The sequence below is a fragment of the Pelmatolapia mariae genome, linkage group LG9 (genome assembly GCF_036321145.2).
Source record: "Pelmatolapia mariae isolate MD_Pm_ZW linkage group LG9, Pm_UMD_F_2, whole genome shotgun sequence".
Classification (NCBI taxonomy): Eukaryota; Metazoa; Chordata; class Actinopteri; order Cichliformes; family Cichlidae; genus Pelmatolapia; species Pelmatolapia mariae.
The window spans coordinates 7,152,240-7,175,000 of NC_086235.1; the positions used below are offsets into that span (position 1 = coordinate 7,152,240).

The window sequence follows — 22,761 nt, forward strand, 5'->3', positions numbered from 1 at the left end:
GCCTGTCTGTGCTCCTCGTTGCTCCATCTGTGTAATTTGGTATTTCACATGTCTATCTGCTCTCTTTTCTCCGTGTCTTTCCTGTGTGACTCCCCGTGTCCTTATGTTTTCAGGTTTGTTTACTAGTTTACCCAGTATAGGCTTTAGTTGCTCCCTGTTCCTTATTTCCTGTTTTGTACTTTGCTGTCACTACAAATAAATGCTCACTCGCACCCTAGCCACCCTGCATTTTGAATCCTTTTTTCACTTCACCACAAGATGTCTGTGAAGGTTCTCAGTCATCCAGGTCATCGTAGTCTAAGGAACTTGGAAAGAAAAGCGTCTGGACTTCTTTAAGTTGCCTGAAGATGTTTCACCTCTCATCCGAGAAGCTTCTTCAGTTCTAAGGTCAAATGGTGGAGAGTCCCAGATTTAAACCCTGTGGGAGTATCCCCCCAAAGAGGGACAAAGGACCCCCTGATGATCCTCTACCTAATCACATGAGCCAAGGTGTGAAAACAGGTGTCGCTCACAGTGGACAAAATGGCTTCTTTCCTTGTCCTCTCTGTCCAAAATGTGAACATTGGCATCCTCAAAAGAGTGACCTTTGTCCTTTAGATGCAGATGGACTGCTGAGTCTTGTCCCGTGGAGGTGGCTCTTCTATGTTGTGCCCTGCGCTTATGTCCACTGTGAGCGACCATCTTTGAACAAAGGTGGTGGTTTACGACACCAACTGTCTGCCATCTATAATCCAGTTTTGAGATCCCTTCCCAGACGCCTTAACGCCCACTCACATCCTGGGCCATCTGACCTCAGGAAATCACATGATAGGGTGGGGCCAGATTTCACAATGAGCTCACCCGAAACCCTGGCTGATTGTGACCCACACCCGTTTTCACACCTTGGCTCATGTGATTAGGTAGAGGATCATCAGGGGGTCCTTTGTCCCTCTTTGGGGGGATACTCCCACAGGGTTTAAATCTGGGACTCTCCACCATTTGACCCTAGAACTGAAGAAGCTTCTCGGATGAGAGGTGAAACGTCTTCAGGCAACTTAAAGAAGTCCAGACGCTTTCTTTCCAAGTTTCTTAGACTTCACTACAAGACTGCTGCCCCAGCCGTGACAAGAACAGAGCCAAAAACCAAAGAGCTAGAAAACCACAACCAAAATACATCAATTCAAATGATTAGTACTAGCATACCTGGACAATGAGGAGTGTTTGTACATGGTCCTGGGTCTCTTGACCCAGCGTTTTGTGTTTTCTATTATTGTGAACTGGACTTTTACTTTTGCTTTGTGAAAATGTTTTGCCTCCTGGACTATTGTAGACATTATGTGTGCATCATATTGCAGCATGCTATACACTTCCCAGAAAGAATGCTAAAGCACCTCCAGCTATAGTAGTGAAATTTGTAAATCGAAAACACAAAACTGACTTACTGAGGCAGTCCAGACAGCTGAGAGGAAGCGGAGTATACTTGAATGAACATCTTACAAAGAAGAATGCAGACATCGCCAGACAAGCTCGCATATTACGTAAGGAAAAGAAAATCCAAGCAACTTGGACGAGAAACTGTAAAGTGATGATAAAGCTTAATGGGACACCAGAAGAGGCTAAGGTCATCACGATTAGGGATCTCGAGGAATTGGATGTATATAAGTGACAGTACTACTGGAGATGACTGTATGGAAGAGGACCAGAGTCAGGTTGTAATTTGGACATGGGACTGTGATAAGATAACCGGATTTTTTCTATATGTTGGTAGACAAATGCACGACTGATAATGTTGTTTCGTTTTTTGTTTTTTTGTTTTTTTGCGAGAATAATAGTCATTTAAAGAATACTCATTTATAATGATTTCGATTATAAATCATATGATTTCGAAGCCAATATTGATCTAGAAGGGAATATGCTTAACACGATTAATGAGACATGTGAATATTATACGGAGGACCAATTTAGAGATAACGTTGATATAAGTAATATATTTTCTTTAATTCATTTTAATTGTAGAAGCCTCTATAAAAATTTTGCTCCGATTAATGATTTTTTGCATAGTCTGAGAGGCAAGTTTAAAGTAATTGCATTATCTGAAACATGGCTAGATGAGAAAAGGGGCTGTGATTTTTATATTGATGGGTATGAGTTATATTACATAAATAGATCTAATAAGAAGGCAGGAGGGGTGGCACTTTTTGTTAACTGTGATCTGAAATGTAAATAACTTAAAGATATGTCTATGGTTATTGACGGCTTAATGGAGACTGTTACAGTAGAACTAGAAATGGAAAGAAGAAGTAATATAATTGTTACGTGTATATATAGAAAACCTGGAACACTGACAGAAAAATTTATAGATGTAGTGGAAGATTTATTAAGTATGGCTAAGGGAAATAAGACTTCCTGTTTGTGTGGGGATTATAATATTGATTTTCTAAAAGAGACTAATCACATGGCATCAGACTTTTTAGAATTACTACTTGGAAATGGATTATACCCTTTGATTTCAAAGCCGAGTAGAATAATGGATACATCAGCAACATTAATTGATCATATTTTTATTAATAGTTTAGGGAATAATATTAAAAGTGGCCTCATCATAAATGATATAAGTGATCATTTACCTGTTTTTTTTTTACCTTAGATTACAATATGAGAAATCGTAAGGAGGAGGAGGAAGAGCAATTGGACAGATGTATAAGGATAAGAAATGAGGAGGCAATAAATAAATTTAGACATGACCTCATGGAAGAGGATTGGAAGGAGGTTTATGTAAATGATGTTAATGTCGCATATGACACGTTTTTAAATACTTATTTGGCCTTGTCCACTGGTACCGCTTAAGTTTAAGAAGAAGAAAACTAATTTTAAACCATGGATAACTAAGGGGCTAGTAAACGCGTGCAAAAAGAAGAACAAACTGTATAGCGATTATATAAAACTCAGAACAAAGACCGCTGAAATGAAATATAAAGTCTATAAAAATAGGCTAGTATTAATATTGAGGAAGGCCAAGAAAGAATACTATAACAAATTATTTCAAGAAAAGACAAATAATATAAAGGGTATTTGGAATATTTTCAGAGAGATATTAGGCAATAAGAATGATTCCTTAGATTTGCCTAAGTATTTTCATAAGGAAGATAAGATTATAAAGGACATGAATGAAGTGGTAAATGAATTCAATTCCTTTTTTGTAAATATTGGCCCTAATTTGGCAAATCTAATTAGAAAACATGATAAGTTAGAACAAAAGGATGATTGGAAAGGTGAAAGCAGAGTAGTTAAGTCTATATTTTAGCTGATATCACTGAAAAAGAAATTGCAGCAATTTTAAACAAGACTAAAAATAAGACCTCTACTGATGGCGATGGTTTAGATATGGTTATAGTTAAAAAGACATTGGACTGTATAATTACTCCTCTTTGTTATATTTTCAATCTTTCATTCCATACTGGCGTATTTCCTGACAGAATGAAAGTGGCAAAAGTGATACCTCTGTATAAAAAGGGAGATAAACATAGTTTTAATAATTATAGGCCAGTGTCACTTCTGTCACAGTTTTCTAAAGTACTTGAAAAACTGTTTGTGGAAAGACTTGATAGCTTTATTGAAAAACATCAATTACTAAGTGAAAATCAATATGGATTTCGGAAAAACAGATCAACGGCATTAGCACTGATGACTACTATTGACGATATTTCGTGTGCAACAGATAATAATAAATATACAATAGGAGTATTTATTGACTTAAAAAAAGCTTTTGATACGTTGCAACATTCTATTTTGATTTCTAAGCTTAATACTTATGGGGTGAGAGGAATTGCATTAAACTGGTTAAGTAGTTATCTAGAAAATAGGACCCAGTATGTGCATTATTTAGGCAATTCCTCTGAAAGACTGAAAATTGAATGTGGGGTTCCTCAAGGGTCTGTTTTGGGACCAAAACTTTTTAATTTATATATAAATGATATTTGCGATGTGTCCAAAATGTTAAATTTCGTTTTGTTTGCAGATGATACAAATTTTTATTGTGCTGGGGATAAATTGAAAGAATTGGCTGAATTAATGGTTTCTGAAATGGAAAAACTAAAAAAATGGTTTGATGTAAACAAATTATCTTTGAACTTGACAAAAACGAAATTTATGATTTTTGGAAATCAGGTAAAAGAGGATGAAGTAATTCTGTCCATTGATGGAGTTCCAATTGAGAGAGTTACTGAACTCCGTTTTTTGGGGGTAGTATTGGATGATAAATTAAAATGGAAATCTCATATTGAATATGTTAGAAAAAAGATGGTTAAAAATATTTATATTTTGGGTAATGTCAGAGATATACTAGATTATAAGGCAATGCGTATTTTATATTTCTCACTAATTTTCCCCTATCTCAGTTATTGTGCTGAGGTGTGGGGGAATACATATGCGACTTATATACATCCTCTATACTTGTTACAGAAGAAAGTGGTACGAATGGTTCATAATGTTAAATATAGAGAACATACAAATAATTTGTTTATAAAATCTAAATTGTTGAAATTTGAAGACTTAGTGAAATTACAGACATTATTATTCATGTGCAAGGCAAAAAATAATACATTACCTCTTAAGTTACAAAGTTTGTTTGTATTGTGTTCAGGAAGTGGGGACAGTAGAAGGAAGTTTGACTTTAAGCATAAGTTTGCTAGAACCACACAAAGGCAAATGTGTCCGACAGTTAAAGGTATAAGAATATGGAATTCTCTTGAAGATAATCTCAAGAGCTGTACAAACATGCACCGTTTTAAAATGTGTTACATATTTAAAAGGATAAATCAATATGAAGAACATGAAAATAATTAGGACTAAATGTGGAAGAAAACATTTTTATTGCCATTTAATGCTGTATATTGCTGATTATATTGATTTGTTGTTTAGTTTTGCATTGTTACATAAAGATACGTGTTAGAGGGTTGGTTTTTTTTTTGGGTGTTATTAGCGCCGTCTTGTAAGAATATTTTGGATTGCAGATAGGGGGCAGGTGCTAACAAGAATTTATTCTTCTTCCTGCTCCTTTTCACCCATGGGTGCAGTGTCACATTAATGGGAAGGAGGTTCTGTATGTAGAAAAAGAAACACTGTTGAACCATGTGTGAAATAAATAAAGAAATGAAATATTCTGGTGAAATGTTTTTATCTATTATTAATCATCTTGGACTAAAGTGCGTAACTGACTCTTTTTTCCAATGTGAACAGCCCGACATCAGTTGGTTCAGAAGTGAATGTCTTGCTTTGTTACTTCTTGAAATTTACAGGAAAGAACGATGATGCTTTCAGACATACGAGAGGGAAAAAAAACTGAACAGTGGTGCATTCAGGCAACAGTGCCTTACTTTTGGTAGATTCTTGTCTACATTATAAGAAAGTCACATGTCACATGACTGTTTCACAATATTATCTTAATTAAAAAAAATGTGATTTGTCATTACAGAACTGGACCTTCCCCGGGGGTTTCGCATTCAGAGCATTGCTGTGGTCATCTCTTCGCCTTGGCCTTCTCTGCCTGGTTCAGAATTTTCTCTGCAAGCAAAAAGGTGCTAACGTTTAGCGAACTCAAACTTTTTCCTTTCATGTGTATTGTTGTTCACTAATCAAAAAAACTCCATGGAGATTTCTTAACAATTGGACTGATCTAATCCTCACTTTGCCATACAATTTTTCAGAAGCCCTGCTTCTGAAAAATATTCAGCTTCATTTAGTGAAACTCAACACATTGCAAGAGGTTTTATGACACCAACATTAGTTTTGAGTCAGCATCTGTAAGCAACTTAAGTAGTTTTGAAATAGATCTTTAAACATTTAAATACATTTAACACTTACATTTAAAAATGATTCCGCAGAAAATAATAATACTCTATATGTATTTGAAGTTTAAATTCAAGTGATGAAAAAGGCTGCCAAATGACTAATTAGACAGTACATATTGATTTGCTTCAGTGCATTCCAATAAAAAACAGAAAAAGGAAAACTGCTGGCTTACATCTGAATCACTTCTCACCTCTTTGTATTTCTCACCTCCTTGCCTGTCTTCTGATCTGAAAAATGAGAAAAACCATCAGTACAAACAGCTTATACTAAACTACCTCAAAGTTAATTCTTAATAAAGTGAAGGGAGAAGATTATTTTACCTTTTTTGTTTTTACAGTACCAGATTAGAGGCACTACTAGTGCTAGTAGTACTATAGTAATGATAAGCCACACTGGAATGACTCTGTTGTCTGAAGATTGGAAGAAAAAAATACATTTAAAACAACAGTACCTAGAGCCCACATGATGCTTGTTTGCTAATGATTTTATTTTCCACAGATTTTACAGTTAATAACTTTAATACTAACCAAGAGTTGTTAGCTTATGCTGCCTTACCTTGAAAACTATCTAACTTGAGAAAGGTGTTTGTTATGTGTGTCTCCACTTTGTCACCGATTTCACACGTGTATGTTCCCTCCTGATCTGAGGATAAGTCCTGCAGCGTGAGGCTGCCTGACTCTGACACATCCTTTACATCCTGCTTCCACTCCTCTGAGACTGTGTAGCTGGCATCAGACCCAGTCTTTGTCAGGATTATCTGACTGTGGTTGAATCTCCAGATGAGACTTGTTAGTGAAGAGTTTAAGCTGGAGCAGGGAATTGTTGTCGTTTCAGAGTAGATACCATTAACTGAAACTGAAAAACACAAGCAAAGACAAAAAACAAAGCAAATTATTTTTTACTCCTTTTAACTGGAAGAAAACTCAGACAGAACCAGGATCAGGGAGAGGCAGCCAACTTCAGCTACTGTTGATTCATTTAAGTTTCTCCTAGTCCACAACGTTTTACGTTAAATATCTATTTCTTGTATAAATTCATGGTAAGTTATGAGAGTTACTGTGTTATGAGAGTTTAACCTGAATAATAGATACAAGAGGCAGCAAATGAGAAAGAAGCTTTAATAAAGTTGTCTGTGAAGGTTCTCAGTCATCCAGGTCATCGTAGTCTAAGGAGCTTGGAAAGAAAAGCGTCTGGACTTCTTAAATTGCTTGAAGACGTTTCACCTCTCATCGAGAAGCTTCCTCAGTTCTAGGGTCAAATGGTGGAGAGTCCCAGATTTAAGCCCAGTGGGATTATCCCCCCAAGAGGGACAAAGGACCCCCTTCTGATCCTCTACCTAATCATACAACCAAGGTGTGAAAATGGTTGTGGGTCACAACCAGCCAAGGTTTCGGGTGAGCTCATTGTGAAACCTAGCCCCGCCCTATCATGTGATTTCCTGAGGTCAGATGGCCCAGGATGTGAGTGGGCGTTAAGGCGTCTGGGAAGGATCTCAAAACTGGATTATAGATGGCAGACAGTTGGTGTCGTAAACCACTGCCTCTGTTCAAAGATGGTCGTTCACAGTGGACATAGATGAATGAAAGTTATATAATAATAATAATAATAATAATAACTTTATTTATAAAGCACCTTCAAGCAAAGTGCTGTACAACTGTTTGAAATTAAAAGGGTTTAAAAGTAATACATAGCAATACAGATAGGAGACACAGTACAAGTTAAGAACAGAAATAAAAAAGAGAAATTAAGAACAAAATAAAAAGAAGAAAACATTTAAAACCTAAAAGCCATAGAGTTAAGACATGTAGGATAAGGTAAACAAGTGTGTCTTCAGCTTAGCTTTAAAAACCTCAACAGAGCATGCCTGCCTAATATCTTGAGGGAGGTTATTCCACAAAAACGGGGCACGAAAAGAAAAAGCACGCTCTCCAATTTTCTTTTTTCTGGCTTTAGGAACTTTTAAAAGACCAGAGTCCTGAGATCGGAGAGCACGGGATGGAATATACCGGTGTAAAAGGTCAGAGAGATACGAAGGTGCTAATCCATTTAAAGCCTTGTAAGTGAGCAACAGGACTTTAAAATCAGCTCGAACCGGACAAGGTAGCCAATGAAGAGAGTATAAAACAGGGCTAATATGTTCGAATTTTCCAGTTCTTGTTAAAATACGAGCAGCTGCGTTTTGCACCATCTGTAGACCTTTAAAACTTTTCTTTGGTAGCCCTGAGAAAAGAGCATTACAGTAATCAATGCGTGAGGACACAAATGCATGAACAAGAATCTCTGCAGTATCGTTTGACAAAACTTGTCTAATTCTAGCTATGTTCCTCAAGTGATAAAAGGCGGTTTTTGTTATTTCTTTTATATGAGACTCAAAAGAGAGCACCGTGTCAAACCACACGCCCAAATTTTTTACTTTGTCTCTACAAGTTATGACCCTATCATCAATTCTCAGGGTAAAATTTTGGGACGAGTGCTGAAATTTAGGCGGTCCAATGACCATCAACTCTGTTTTATCAGTATTTAAGCACAGGAAATTATCCGATAACCAGCCCTTAATTGCTGATAGACAAGATTCCAAATTAGAGATTTCAGCACAATTTCCAATTTTTAGAGGAACATAGAGCTGGAGGTCGTCAGCATAACAATGAAAGGTTACTTTAAAAGAACGTAAAAGAGCACCAAGAGGCGACAGATACATAGAGAACAGCAGTGGTCCAAGCACAGAGCCCTGAGGGACCCCATGCCTCACCACACAGGTCTCAGAAAGAACATTATTAAAATTAACAGTCTGAGACCTCCCTGACAGGTAAGATCTCAGCCATGATAAAACATTCCCTGTAATTCCAATAAAATGTTCGAGCCTATCCAATAAAATGCCATGATCAACAGTGTCAAATGCGGCACTTAGGTCCAGCAGTAATAAAACTGAAGTGCGATCATTGTCTGCATGTACCAGCAGGTCATTCACCACTTTTAGTAACGCTGTTTCTGTGGAGTGATTTGATCTAAAAGCAGACTGAAATGGTTCAAACAAATTGTTTGTTGACAAATGCTCAGTGAGCTGCTTAAAAACCACTTTTTCAAAGACTTTAGACAAGAAAGACAGATGTGAGATGGGTCTATAGTTTGCAACCATGTCAACATCTAGTCCAGGCTTTTTCAAGATTGGTACTACCACAGCTGATTTATAACATTCAGGGAAGACTCCGGTCATCAATGAAATATTTAGAAGAAACAGAATGTAGGGTCCTAATGCTGACCACAGTTCCTTTATAGCCCAGGCTGGTAAAGGATCCAATGAACAGGTTGTACTACGAGCTGCTTTTACAACCTTGGTTAATTCAGACAGAGAAATGACCTTAAAATCAGAGAACAGTTTATCAGCAGCAACAGGCAAGACATCTGAGTAGTCTGACAAACTACCTGAGGAAGGAGTAATCTGATTCCTAAGTGTGTCCGCCCTATCACTGAAAAACACAAGAAAATCATGAGCTATCAAGTTAGAACAGCAGAGAGTTGACTTGCTCTCTGTAAGTTGCGATACTGTGTTAAATAATAGTTTTGAATTATGTTTATGACTTATGATAAGATTTGAGAAGTAATTTGCTTTCGCTGTCGACATCGCTGATTGGAAAGAAGTCAGGGAGTCCTTCCAAGCCCGGAGAAATACTTCTAGTCTGGAAGATCTCCAGTGACGCTCTGCCTTTCTACAGTTTCTCCTTAGATTCAAGAGCTCCTCGTTTAGCCAAGGCATAGGGTTCTTTTTTTGACATTTTAACTTCTTCACGGGAGCAACAGAGTCCAGTAGCTCAAGAAGTGTATTATTTAAGTTCACAGTCAAAGAGTCCACACATAACCCCTGGGTAAAAATGGGGTCCAACACATCAGGTAGATGTAGTTTAACTCCAAGCAGTGCCTCAGGGCTAATAAAACGAGATGATCTGAGGGGCAATTTTCCCCTCTCAAAAGCTGGAGATTTAGGGATTAGAATATCAAATAAAATTGCTGAGTGATCTAAAATAGGTAAAACACAGTTTTCAGTCATCGATATATTCAGTCCATAACCTAAGACAAGGTCTAGGGTGTGGCCCATACGTGTTGGCCCAGACATCAGTTGTGTAAAATTCAAGGAGTCAATTATATTTAAGAAATCTTTGACCAGGGGTTTATCCTCACAGCACAAATGGATATTAAAGTCCCCCACTATAAGAATCCTTTCATAGTGAACAATAAAACATGTCAAGAAGTCTGAGAATTCCGAGATAAACAAGTCATTATATTTAGGTGGACGATAGATGACTATAATTAGAACCACAGGACAGTTTAAGATCAGGAGTTGGGACTCAAATGAGGTAAAAACACCAGGACTTTGTATCTGTTTGCATTTAAAACAGCTTTTGATGATAGAGGCTACCCCGCCTCCCCTCCCAGACAACCTGGGGGAGCTGAAAAAGCTGGCATCAGTGGGGCACAGATCCAACAAGGGTGCCACTTCCCCAACGCGCAGCCATGTCTCAGTTAGGAGCATGATATCCAATTTATACGTATCGAAAAAGTCTCGAAGAACATGAGTTTTATTTGATACCGATCTTGTGTTTAAGAGAGCTAAATTAACTCTCTGTCCATCTGTGGTGGCAGGCAGCAGTTGTAGATTATTTATATTCACTCCACCTTCCCTCGCATCCCGTCGGCGTAGCGGCCAATAAAGCAGCGTCCGGTGAGCATGCTCCGATGACGTCGGGTAAACAGGAAGAAGGCAACGCTGTTTGAGGCCAGTGTAAGGTCCTAAACAGCCAGGGTCGCCGATGGTGAAAGCCCACCGCATGCAAGCTCTAACCCGAACACGCTTCCCAGAGCGCGTTCCACGCCTACGTCCATTTCTCCAGCGCTTTCGCTTCGAAGGAGTCCAAGGGGGATCGCAGCGGTGCAGTTCCTCCGGTATCGACACCAGCGGCGGCGGGAGTCCTCCACATTGCTCGTTAACGCTGGGAAGCTTCAGTAGTGAGTCACGGATGTTAAGCAGCATCTGTCGCTCATAAACCAACAAAGAGTGGGTTTTTAAAACTAGCAGGGACACCACTAAGAGCATAAATAAGAAACATTTCGGGACCGAGAGACGGCGTGCCATGACACTCGGCGCCATCTTATCTTTCCCGTTTGTATGTGTATTCACAGTTTGACCCTAGAACTGAAGAAGCTTCTCACATTAGAGGTGAAACATCTTCAAGCAACTTAAAGAGGTCCAGATGCTTTTCTTTCCAAGCTCCTTAGACCTTTAACAAAGTTGATGAAAACGTACATTTTCCCTCTTACAAGTCCAGAGGGATGAGTCAAAAAAAGCAGGAATTCAGAAAAGCACATGAAACACATAAAGGACGAGGAGCAGAGATGGAAAAGACAAATTAAGAGGAAGAGAAATATAAATACATGGAACAAACTGGGAGCAGGAATGTGTGGATATAGGTACACAAAGCTTTCATGACATATCCAAAGAAAGTGCTGACAGTTTCTAATGGAGGAGCCTGACATGAGGGTCAAACGCCTCCATTGTTTGTATTACTCTGTGAGCAGGTGTACTCAAAGTGTTTCGCTCAGCTGTTTCTGATCTGTTTCTGATCTCTCCTCATCAAGGCGCAGTACTAAAGACGCAATCAGTGTAGCAGTTCTTCATCAGATGATTATTGTAGCCTTTGTGATCTCAGCAGCACACTAAAACTCTGAAACTTTAAACTTTATTAGTTTAAAGATTTAGCTTTTCAGTTAATTAAGATCTGACACTATCATATAAACTAAATAAATCTTAAAGAAACCCTAACTTTCCTGTGTGACTTCCATAACATTAGTTCTACAAGTTACATACAGTGGTCCCTCGCTATAACATGGTTCACTTTTTGCTCTCTCGCTGTTTCGCTGATCTTTTTTATGCAATTTTGCATGCTTTTTAAAAAAAACAAACAAACAGTGAAATGTGTTTTGTGTCCTGATTGGCTGTAGACCATTGTCAAACAATCTTGTGCTGTGTCTCCTGTGCAGTGCAGAATGGTTTCAGCTTGTCAAATTTACATTAATCTTTGATCGCTAGCAGGTTGACTCTGAAGTGCTGTACTGTATGTTTGTAAGTTTTTTCCCCAACAAACACAAAAATGTTGACGACATCAAACGCACCCGCAGGTGTCTTTGGTTTCATTTTATAATACTGGACTTTTTTTTCTTTGTTTAAACAAAAGAGAAAAGTGTGAAGGTTCATGCGGGTCGGAGAAAAGTGTATATAGTGTGCAGTGAGAGGTTTTACAGCCATAAAACATCTATAATAATTGTAAAAAAAAAAATAAAGTTGGCTACTTCGCGGATTTCATATCGTGGGTTATTTTTGGAATGTAACTACCGCGATAAACAAGGGACCTCTGTATATAAAAAGTTTTCCTTCAGCAGAGAATTTAAAACATGCTGAATGTGTTGGAAAAATGAACACAATGTTTGAAAATACTCACCTTCCAGCTGATATTAAATTAAATTTGTGAACATAGCATGTTGTGTTCAGCCGGGCTAACCACCTTAATAGTGCTGTAAACTCTGACCTTGAGCTAAACTCAGTTTTTTTTTTGTTTTGTTTTTTTGCCTGTCCCGTTTGGTTCTTTTGCCATCAGAATTGTTGTCTAAAGGCAAATAAAGATGCCCAACGGATTTACTTTACCAAATGGACCATCCCAGCCTTGCCGTATTGGTCTATTTGATTCACCTTTGCTTTTATTGTTTATTTTATTTTCATTTGCTGAACACGGGACAGACTTGACTGGGGAAAAGAAACGGGAGAAAGAGAGAGGGAAAGAAAAACAGCGGGGAAGAGGAACGGTGATAAAAGGCAAAAACCAAAAACCAATAAAACAAACAGACAAAAAATACATATATCAATCACCTGGATCACCTGTTGAGAAAGAAAAAAAAGAGAAAACAAGCTAAACTCAGTTAACTAACACATTAATCTTGGTTCATAGTTGCTCCTATCTGGTTTATGACGGGTTATTTCACATAATGAAATATAATCTGTTCCTTTTGCATTCTCGAAAGAAAATTTCAGAAGTAAATAATTTGTGGATTTGGACTCAATACTTACTCAGCTGCCTCCAAGTTGCCCTCCTGTTGTTCCTGCGTGTGCTGACTGTGCAGATGTAGACCAGATCTGTATCACTGTGTGGAAATATCAGGAAACTGCTGATGTTGTAAAGCTGTTGTTCAATCTGTTGGACTTTTGTGTTGTTGGTGGTGATGCTGGATGGAGGCCTGGTGGACCAGGTGAGCTCAGGTTTAGGGTAGATCCCCTCTGAGCTGCAGGTGAGTCTGTTTTCTACCTGCTGGATAATGATTTGATCCACCAGAGCTGTAAAACAAAAGAGAAACTTGATTTACCAATAACTGGGGTATGAGGACAAGGGCGTAGGCACCATTCAATAACAGTTGTTGTTTTTAGGTATTAGAAGGCCAAAGTTAGGCCCACTATCTACTATTCCCAGACTTAAAAGGTGGACTGTAAACAAAAAGAACTATTCTTTAATTCTGTCACTGCACAGAATAAAATTATGCACAGTTGTAATTAGACTCCATTTTGCAGTTAACTAATGCTTCAGTATGGCCAACGTATGTTGTTCTTGATAAGTTATTTCTTCTATTGCATATTACATTTAAACGTCAGCCTCCTCTACCAGAGGCCTGGGAGCTGTTACTGATGTCATTGCTGTAGATCCTGGTGGTGTGGTCTGGATCAGTGAGTTGTTTCCAGCCCTGAATCCCTTATTAATTTCTACCTTCTTGTTCCAGGAGCTTTTCTAAGTGTGTCCTGTCCATGTCAACTGACATGGACCTTGTTAATCTAGGTGACATCCAATGTTCCCTCTAATTTTTCATGTGTCTGAGCGAACACACAAACTCCCTGAGCGATCCCTTGGACCACTGTGAGCGACATCAGACGTGTGCACTGTGGTCACGCCAGCATCGAATCCATCCAAGTTACATGGTTTATTAAGATAATCAAATTACAGCATTTACATTTATGTTAGACTACTTTTAATTAACTGCTTTAGCCCACTTACAATGGAAATGTAAAACAAAAATGTAGTCATTGACCTGTGTAGTATGTTAACACTATTGGAAGTAAAAATAACTTGAACTCGAATTTTGAAAACACAACTTTCTCCTTCCTCTTTATTTTTAAATAAAGCTCTGACTTGTACTATGAGTATGAGTCTGTGGTCTGGGAGAGAGTCCTGTAACTCTCTGTCTGCAAAATACAGTATATAATGACCAATGTTGGGCAATTAATTATATAGTTACTTCTTCAAAAAAGTAACTGGGTTATGCAAACAACAAAGTTTTTTGCATCTATTTTTTTAAATGCAGCCAAGGTGTTTTTTTAAATAAACATTTCAAACTATTTACAGAACAATCAGCTGTTCTGCATCAAATTTGATGCCACAGAAATTATTTGTGCCACTCCAAAAATAATTTCTGTCCCTTATGAGATAAAGGAGAACAACAGCCTGATACCTGCAGGAGATGTATGACTCCTCTAACACCTGTAACATTCAGCAGTCGCCTCATTGTTCTGACACACACAACAAAATTATTGACTACACTACACACTAACTACACAAGATTTGAGCTAAACGTCTCAAATCTCTCACATCTCACATCCCGTCACTTCTAAAACTTCCCCCCGTTTCTTAACAACTTGCCATATAATTTTTTGATTGGTCGACATGGTACATGGAAAGGCTGGGGTTTTTTGGTTTTGGTTTTGCTCACAGGCGGAGAGCGCTTTCGAGCGTTTTCCTTATAAAACGCCGTTTTTACCGTTTCTTCCCACAGTAAATATAAACAACGATAGTATTCAGGAAGAAAACCAAACATTGCATATATTTTTATCATAACTCTGGTTTTACGTGGCCTATCAACACAATTTAAAAACTGGTATAAAGTCCACACTTTTTCCGTCAATTGTTCCGTCTGTCCTGCTCACATCTCCAATGGTTGTACACGTTGTCATTAACGTGGCTTCAACCCACATCAGCCACGCCGCTTTGCTAGCTAAAACACCGGTGTCGGCACATAAGGACGCTGTCATAGCCTGCCGACGACGTTGATTAGCTGCGTATATACGAGTGTGAATCGCATTATTGGCTGGACTATGGGATAAGGTGGCATCGTTCTAATCCCATACGGGAGCAGCCAGTCACTTACTGACTAACACTGCAAAACAGAATTGTTAAAGTTTTAATTTTAATTTCAATTCAGGTTAGATTTTTTTGTGCGCAACGCAGATTTTCTGTGCGCAGAGACCGTGCCAGCAGTGCGCAATTGCGCACGTGCGCAGCTTAGAGGGAACATTGGTGACATCATAACTAGTATTGTTTCAGTTACATATCTCTTCTTATTCCGAGGTAGGGATGCACACCCATCATGTGGCCCCACTGCACTATCCACCCATTATTATCTATCCACACAACACAAGTCTTGACTATATATTAGTCTGAGGGAGCCTTTTGTGTAATGCCTGATTAGGTCTAAAAACTTCTTTATGCCCACAAGAGACCTTCTTGACTGCAACAGGCCACATTTCTTGTGGCTTTATTGCTTAAACAATATGTCCAAATGTAGCAAATGTTTTGGTATTTTTAAGAAATCACAAAAACATCTATAGTTTTAAGTTCTACTGCGTATTTTTCATACCATCCACTTTCAGGTTAACAAATGACTCCTGGTTTCCTTCAATGCTGCTTATGTGGCACTTGTATCTGCCCTGGTCCTGGATTGTAACCCCTGTCAGTTGGAGTGAGGCATTTCCTCCTGAGATCTGATCCTTGAACAGAGAAGTCCTATTTCTGAAACGCTCGTCCTGATTTGCAATTTGGTCTTTGTTGTGGTAGAAAGAGTGGACACGGATGTTTGCTGTCCCCTGAATCCAGTGGATGATAAGACTAGATCCACTCTGGAAACTGCACGGTAAGACACATCTCTCCATGAAAACACAGGACACCTCAGCATCTAAAACATCAGATAAGAGGACACAAATCCACATTAAATTCTCAATACCAGATGCAAGTATAAATTATACATGAATATCTCAAATATATTCACAGAAATATCTGCTTTTTGTGCGCTTCAGTCCAGAACTAATGTGTGTATAAAAAACAACACTAACAAGTGTCACAGTCCGGCTGTGGCAGACTGTATGTATTGTGAAAAAGGACTCAAATGCAGACCAAAACAGACTGTGAAATGTGACGTGGAATAACAAAAAACGAGCTGTTTATTAAGGCTGGCAAAGAAGTACAATCCCCCCCACCCCCCCACCCCCAAAACAAAGGTGAAGCTAAAAGATAAACTAAACTGGGTCAACTAAGCAGTGGTGGTCCTAGCCTGTTTGGTGCCCTGGGCAAACACCCCCTCACCCCCTATCTATATTTTATGTGTATATATGTATAAAAAATATATTTTACTGTAAGAACTGTTGTTGGACCACCCCCCCCGCCCACACACACACACACACACACCTCTCTCTCTCATATATATATATATATATATATATATATGCTGGCAGATGTGTAAAAATAACTCAGTTGTTTGGTGGTGGCAATGGCGGAGCTTCCACAGAGGCCAGCAGGTGGATGACGGAAAGGGGAGGCAGGAGGAGAGACCCGAGGCGGCTGCCGGTCCGAGTGTCAGGTGAACTGAACTTCAGGTAAGAAGTTATGACCTGCAGTCTATCTGGGTCAGATATAAACCAAGTTTGGGTCAAGTTTATTTTCGTTGTGCTGACTTTTTACAGTCAGTTACAATAACTCGTACTGCGTACTAGCTAGTATGACGGAGTTTCTATACAGCTGGGTGGGTGCTATGATGTTACTGATAGTGAACTTTATTTTATTAATAAGGTTAGTTAGTAGAGTTGCCAACCGTCCTGTAAAAAGAGAAAATATTGCATGTTTCCTATTGAGCTGAAAAGGAAAACAGTTTGTCCCGGACTTCAGTTAGAATAAAAAAAAGACACAAAGCTGGAGTTTTTCTGTCTTTATGCTGCACAGCTGCCTCTTCTTCTCTCATTCTCCCCCCTCCCTCTCCCGCTGTTACTTCAATGATGAACCTATCTTAGGAACTAAGATTCAAGCATGAAAAAACCTTTAACATGGAACCTGGCATGGAGACATAAAAAAAAGCCTGGATGCATGACATGAACACAGCAGATGTCAGCTGACAAGGAATGACTGAAAACACACGGACTAAATACACAGAGGAGGATAATGAGGTAAGTGGAAACACATGGGGAAACAGCTGCAACACAGGAACACAGAACCTCTTCAAAATAAATTAGGAAACATAATGAAATGCAGACATGACAACATGAACTTGACAAGAAAAGACATGCAGACATGAAACACATAAAGGACAAGGGAGACTTAACACAGGGGTTGAAAATATACGGGGAAATTAATAAACAAATGAACTTAGAAAACATAATGAACTTAAACATAGATCATAAGCATCAAAATAAACAAAAATTCAAAACGCTGGGTCAAAGGACCCAGGATCGTGACAACAAGAAGTTAACAAGGAAGTTTGATTTGCACAGACAAAATGTGATTAAAGTAGAAGTTCAGCTCTGAAGTTTCAGTTTGAAAATCACCTGCTTTGCATACTTCTCTTTCTCCACATGAACTGGTATGCAAATTATATGCAAAATCAGAATAGCCCTGCACCCACACCTCTCCCACTAACTCCACAGCCTCAGTAAGTCCAAGAGTGGCCAGAGCTCTGCTCCAGAAAGCAGATTTACTGAAAACTAAGTTTGTCCATCCTGGAGTTTGGGAAATTCAGAGAGAAAGCTCATTTAACCTCTGAGCAAGTTACTGGAATAACAGACTTTGAACCTAACCTACCGATAAGCAGCATCTTTTCAATAGTTCCCCTTTTGCTGCATCCACAGGCCTTTTACTTCCTCATTCAAAGAGTCAACATGAGTAACAGCTGTTAGATGATAGTCATTAATCATTTACAGCACAGTGACAAAAGTCACTGGACATTGTTGGTCACAGATGTATTATCATCCTTATTGTGAAGTTTTAAAATGTAAAGTTTGTATCTTTTCGTCTAAATCTCACAAAAATATAGAGGTTAATCTGTGTCTGTAGAGTTATAACGCTCTTGATAGAACCTTTTGAAAAGTGAGGTAGCAAAACACAGGTTTATCATTCAACTGAGCAAATATTTGTTTTGTGATGTAGGCAGGAACAAACTCACCTGCTCTCCCAGGAATGATCATCCACAGAAAAGAAAAGACCCTCAAAAACACGGCACAGTTGTTACGGGTCATCCTCCGGCTGCAAGTCACACATCAGTACAAACAGTTGCTAAAAGAGGAACTGATACTGAAACAAGTAGTGTTGCCATAACCAGTTAGGCAGGACAGACTCAGATGCAGGAGTCATGAAGAGGTAACTATTTACACAATCTTCAGGCAGGGATAAATCCACAGACTTTATTAACAAGGTCCTTGGAAAGGTTGTTAATGAATCCAGAGCTTTAATCACACGAAGAGGAACAGAATCTCCTCCACAGCTCTCTCACACATTTCTCCCTCACATGGGAAAATGGCAGGACTCCTGCACAGAGGAGAGGAACAGGTAAGTCATCATTGAGGCAGCTACAGCAACACAGACTTACTGATGGGAGATGGTTTCACTTACGGGGTTGATTCAACACTCAGGCAAAGACTGAACGTTTGCTCCCAGAATAAGCAGTTTCCAACTGATCAGCAGATGATAAACAGGAGAAGTCGACTGTTTCAGGTGTGCTGGAGAGGAGAGTGGAGATCCTGGAAGAGAGAGAGAGAGAGAGTAGAGATGCACAGGAGGACTGTAGGACTGAAACAAGGTCGCCTCTTTCTTTGTTTGCTTAGCTGGAAAAACAAACACCTGCTAGGAGCCTACAGTAGATAAGGGAGGGGCAGAGGAGGAGCTTTTTTGACCTTATCTATAAGCTGAGGCTGATGAAAAAGGTCTAATTGCAAGGCTCGGGAAAATAATTGATTAAGTCTAGGTGAATTGTAAACATTTAATGAATAAATTGCGATAATGAGTTCTCACATTAAACTGAAATGTCGTAAGATGCGTCCTCATGAGGAGCAGCACAGGAAGCAAAGAGCAGAGAGCTAACAGTCTGACAGACAGATGAGGAGAGACCAAAGGAGCAGCTGGAACGGAGAAAACTCAAATAGTACTTCCTGTGAAAACCAGCCTCACACCTGATGCACTGTGTCTGTGTATTAATTTAACTGGAAAATGGTTCAACTGTGGAAAAGTGTAAATATTTTCTTTTGACTTTGGGAAGCTCCTGACTGAATATATGATCCAGGAGTTACTTAAACATGACTCTATGATCGAGCTCATCTGCTGTGCATCTGTGTTCAGCAGCCTTTCCTCTGTTTCTCAGATTTTGTATTTTACATAGTACCTGCTTCTGGGGTTCATTATGTGTCAGTCATAATATTTGACTGACACATAATGTTGTGAATAAATATTTTGGTTGTATTCTGTAGTTGTTTATTGGATAAAGCACTTTAAGCTCAGGTTAACAATACCCTCAGCTTGTGTTTGGATCCTTTCTACGATCAGCCTGACTCAGCAATCATGTGTTCAAATGTTGTTGTTTCACAACAGTAGAGCGCACACACACTGTAAGTAAAACTGGTTCAATAACTGCAAACACTGAGCTGTGCTGACTGCCATAGTGGAAAGTAAAGAAGTACTAAGTTTAATCAGGTTGGTTGAATATGTATGTACATTTCTTAATACTTTACTTGAGCATTTTCTTTTATATTCATTTTTATCACTCTATACTTTTTATTGCACTAATTGAAAGTTTATTATTTTTCAGATTCTTCATATACAACATAGTCAGCTGTAATGAAACATAAATTATTCACGCTGGACTTAAACCATATAGATGTGATCAGGGTATGAACCATTTCACAATCAGGTTAAATTATTAACAGGATTTTACTGTAGATGTGGTGTTATTGTAGTATGTGGTTTCACCACTAGGTGGAGCCACTTTACTTTGTGAGGGGTTGGAGCTACAGGTGGGTTTGCAGACTGTAAAATATCCACCATTTAATGATATTTTTGAAATAAACTCTGGTTTTAAACAAACTTCCCGCTCAAAAGGAGCTCACTATCAGCTGTTTCTGATTGTTGCAACATGAAGACAAATTCTACCAATTAAATATGAAAATAAAACTTCTAATTTAAAAGTCACTGATTAACCATTTAATATGATCATTTAAAGTCATCAGTCAACATGTCCTTCTTGCGTTCTTTAAAACGTGCTGCAGAAACACCTCATCCAGTAACTGTATGGAAGACAAAGGAATTCTCTGTTATTCAGTGCTCATTAAACCATCATTGTTTCTCCTCCTCCTCCTGTTACTACAGTCTTCCCCCAGAGATCATGCTTTCTTCCAACTTTGAACAACTTGTGTAATCGTTAAAATATATTTGTTTGTTGCCACACCTTCATTTCCCCAAAGATTTTCTTTTAACCCCCCCCCCCCCGCCCCTGCATGTTTTTACCCACATAGCAGGCAGGTCTGGCCTGGATCTGGTATCAAGCCGGCACTGCTGGTTAACTTCTGGCATGATAACACGTATATCATCCAGTTATGGGCCAGGCCTGGCATGGATGGCACTGTTTATGTGATTGCATACAATATCTGGCCCGATTGTGGTTTGGTGTATGTGACCCAGGCCCGTAGAAGACACGTCTTCCCCTGATTCAGCATAAAGCTGGCACTTCTGACTAATTGGTGTCACGGCAGGGTGTAATCGTTAAAATATATTTGTTTGTTGCCACACCTTCATTTTCCTCAAAGATTTTATTTTAAAATCACTCCTTAGGTTTTTCGTTTTAAAATCTTTCATCAGTTTGATAAATTGTAGCACTGCTCATGTCCTGACATCAGAGGCATACTGGATTGATGCCCTTAAAGTCCCAAGTTATAATGATCTTAATGAGGACTGTCTGTCATCACTGTCAGTGCTGTATGTTTAATATCACTGTGGCTTCAGTGAATCTGTTTTACTGTTTCTTAACTTTTACATCTTCTGTTTACAGACTAGACAAGCGCTTTTAGCAGCTATTCAGAGGAGAATGTACTTCCTGAACAACATTGTCCCCTAAAGGCTGAAGACAGTAATGGATATGTCATGTTGTGTTTGATTTTTCGTTTGTGCTCATACATAACAGTTAAATATTTAGGATGTTGTGGGGATAAAACCAAACACTTTAGTCAACCCACACTTGGACCCTGAAATGTGTGAAGATCTAAATATTTATCAAATTCAGATTTATAATATGTGATGTATAACTGTGTGCTATAGGGGAAAAACCAAAACAAGTGTGAGTATGGAGAGAAACAACAGAGTAACAGAGACTAATGAAATATTACACAGACATAAAAAATCCCATTTTTAAAACCAGTCACTCCTGTTAAAAGATATTATTAGAATATTTTTACAAAGCTGAAAATGACCTTTACCTTGCAATAACACACCTTGGAAACTCCTATTGTAAACAAGTGCTATATATAAAAGGAAATACATACATGCATTAATAAAAAATCATCTAAAATCATCTAATCAAACTCAGCCAGCACAATAAAATACACTGAAATTGATCAAAAACTGAATTGACAAATTCCTATTTAGAGATTTGTTTCAGTTCAGTGATGGTGGATTATAACCTCCATTCAAATCATTCGAAAAACAGAAGAAGAAACTGTAGAACATGTTATATTACACTGTGAGAAGGTAACTGATCCAAAACCTCAGTAACATAAAAATGAAACTGGATCTTATTGATTTACTGCAAAAGGACTCAAGAACTGAAAGTTATCAGGCCTTATTCTAGTTTTTAAAAGAGAGAAAATTGTTTAGGAGGATTTGAGGGTCGATGTTTCAGTTCACACTCCACACCAGTTGGTGGCGGTAATGCATCATTTTGTTGTTTGACAACCACAAATACAAGAGGAAGAAGAAGAAGAGGGCGGAACAAAGTGAGGATGCTCCAAGAGACGACGTGTTTGTGCAGAGAGCTGCTTTTTCATTCAAAGAGTATAAAGTAGTACCAACGTTTGGATCGATATCTGCATCGATCTGCCCACCCTTGTCTCCTGGATCGTAGCTGAGATCAGCGTGAACCACGTGGGTCTCTGCTCCCTGATCTGTTTCCTGTGTTTGGAAAGAGTTCCAGCTTCATCACGGAGTTTCTCTCGGTTTGTGGGCTCATCTAAAGGTAAGCACCGAGCTAACTTTACTGTGAGTTCAGTTCATGTTGAGTTTAGCTCCTGAATGAGGTCTTCTGCTGCTCTCCTCGGTGTCTGTTCACAGTTTATTGTGAACACGCTGAGAGAAGAGTGAGAGAGTGTTTGGAGAAAAACACCAACTAATCATTAGCTCAGCATGCTGGGAGAAGTTGGAGCAGAAAAGTCTTTTCATTGTCCCTGCAGCTGTTTTTCTGCCTGCACCAAACCTCTACAGCCTCATTTCTATTTGAAGTGATAACAGGAAATGGATGAGAGCGATCTGCTGCAGTATCAGGGTCACAATAAACTTTATTGTCCAGCTGCTGTGGATGAACACATGAGAGGAAGTGAACTCCTACAAAGTCTCATTTTAATGAGTCTGGCTGCTGTAAAGTGATGCACAGGAAGATGTTAACAAAAACTAATGAAACAGAGATGAAAGTAAACAGTGTTCATATTTGAAAGCACAGAGAATAAAAATATATTGTGCTGGTTAATGTAATAATGTCTTCCTGTGTCAAACACAGCTGCAGTCAAAGCCAGGAAGGAAAGCACTGAAACCACTGATCAATGGCCATGAG

General features: G+C 38.7%; 1 protein-coding gene across 2 annotated transcripts in view; it reads left to right on the forward strand.

Moving 5' to 3' along the window:
* Positions 1-21,954: 21,954 nt before the first annotated feature.
* The window catches only part of LOC134634757 (zinc finger protein 184-like), a 19,274-nt gene continuing 18,467 nt past the window's right edge, over positions 21,955-22,761 (forward strand). For both annotated transcript variants that reach the window (XM_063484110.1, XM_063484112.1), the window contains exon 1: positions 21,955-22,170. The gene's annotated coding sequence lies outside the window, so the exon portion shown is untranslated. The remainder of the gene's footprint in view (positions 22,171-22,761) is intronic.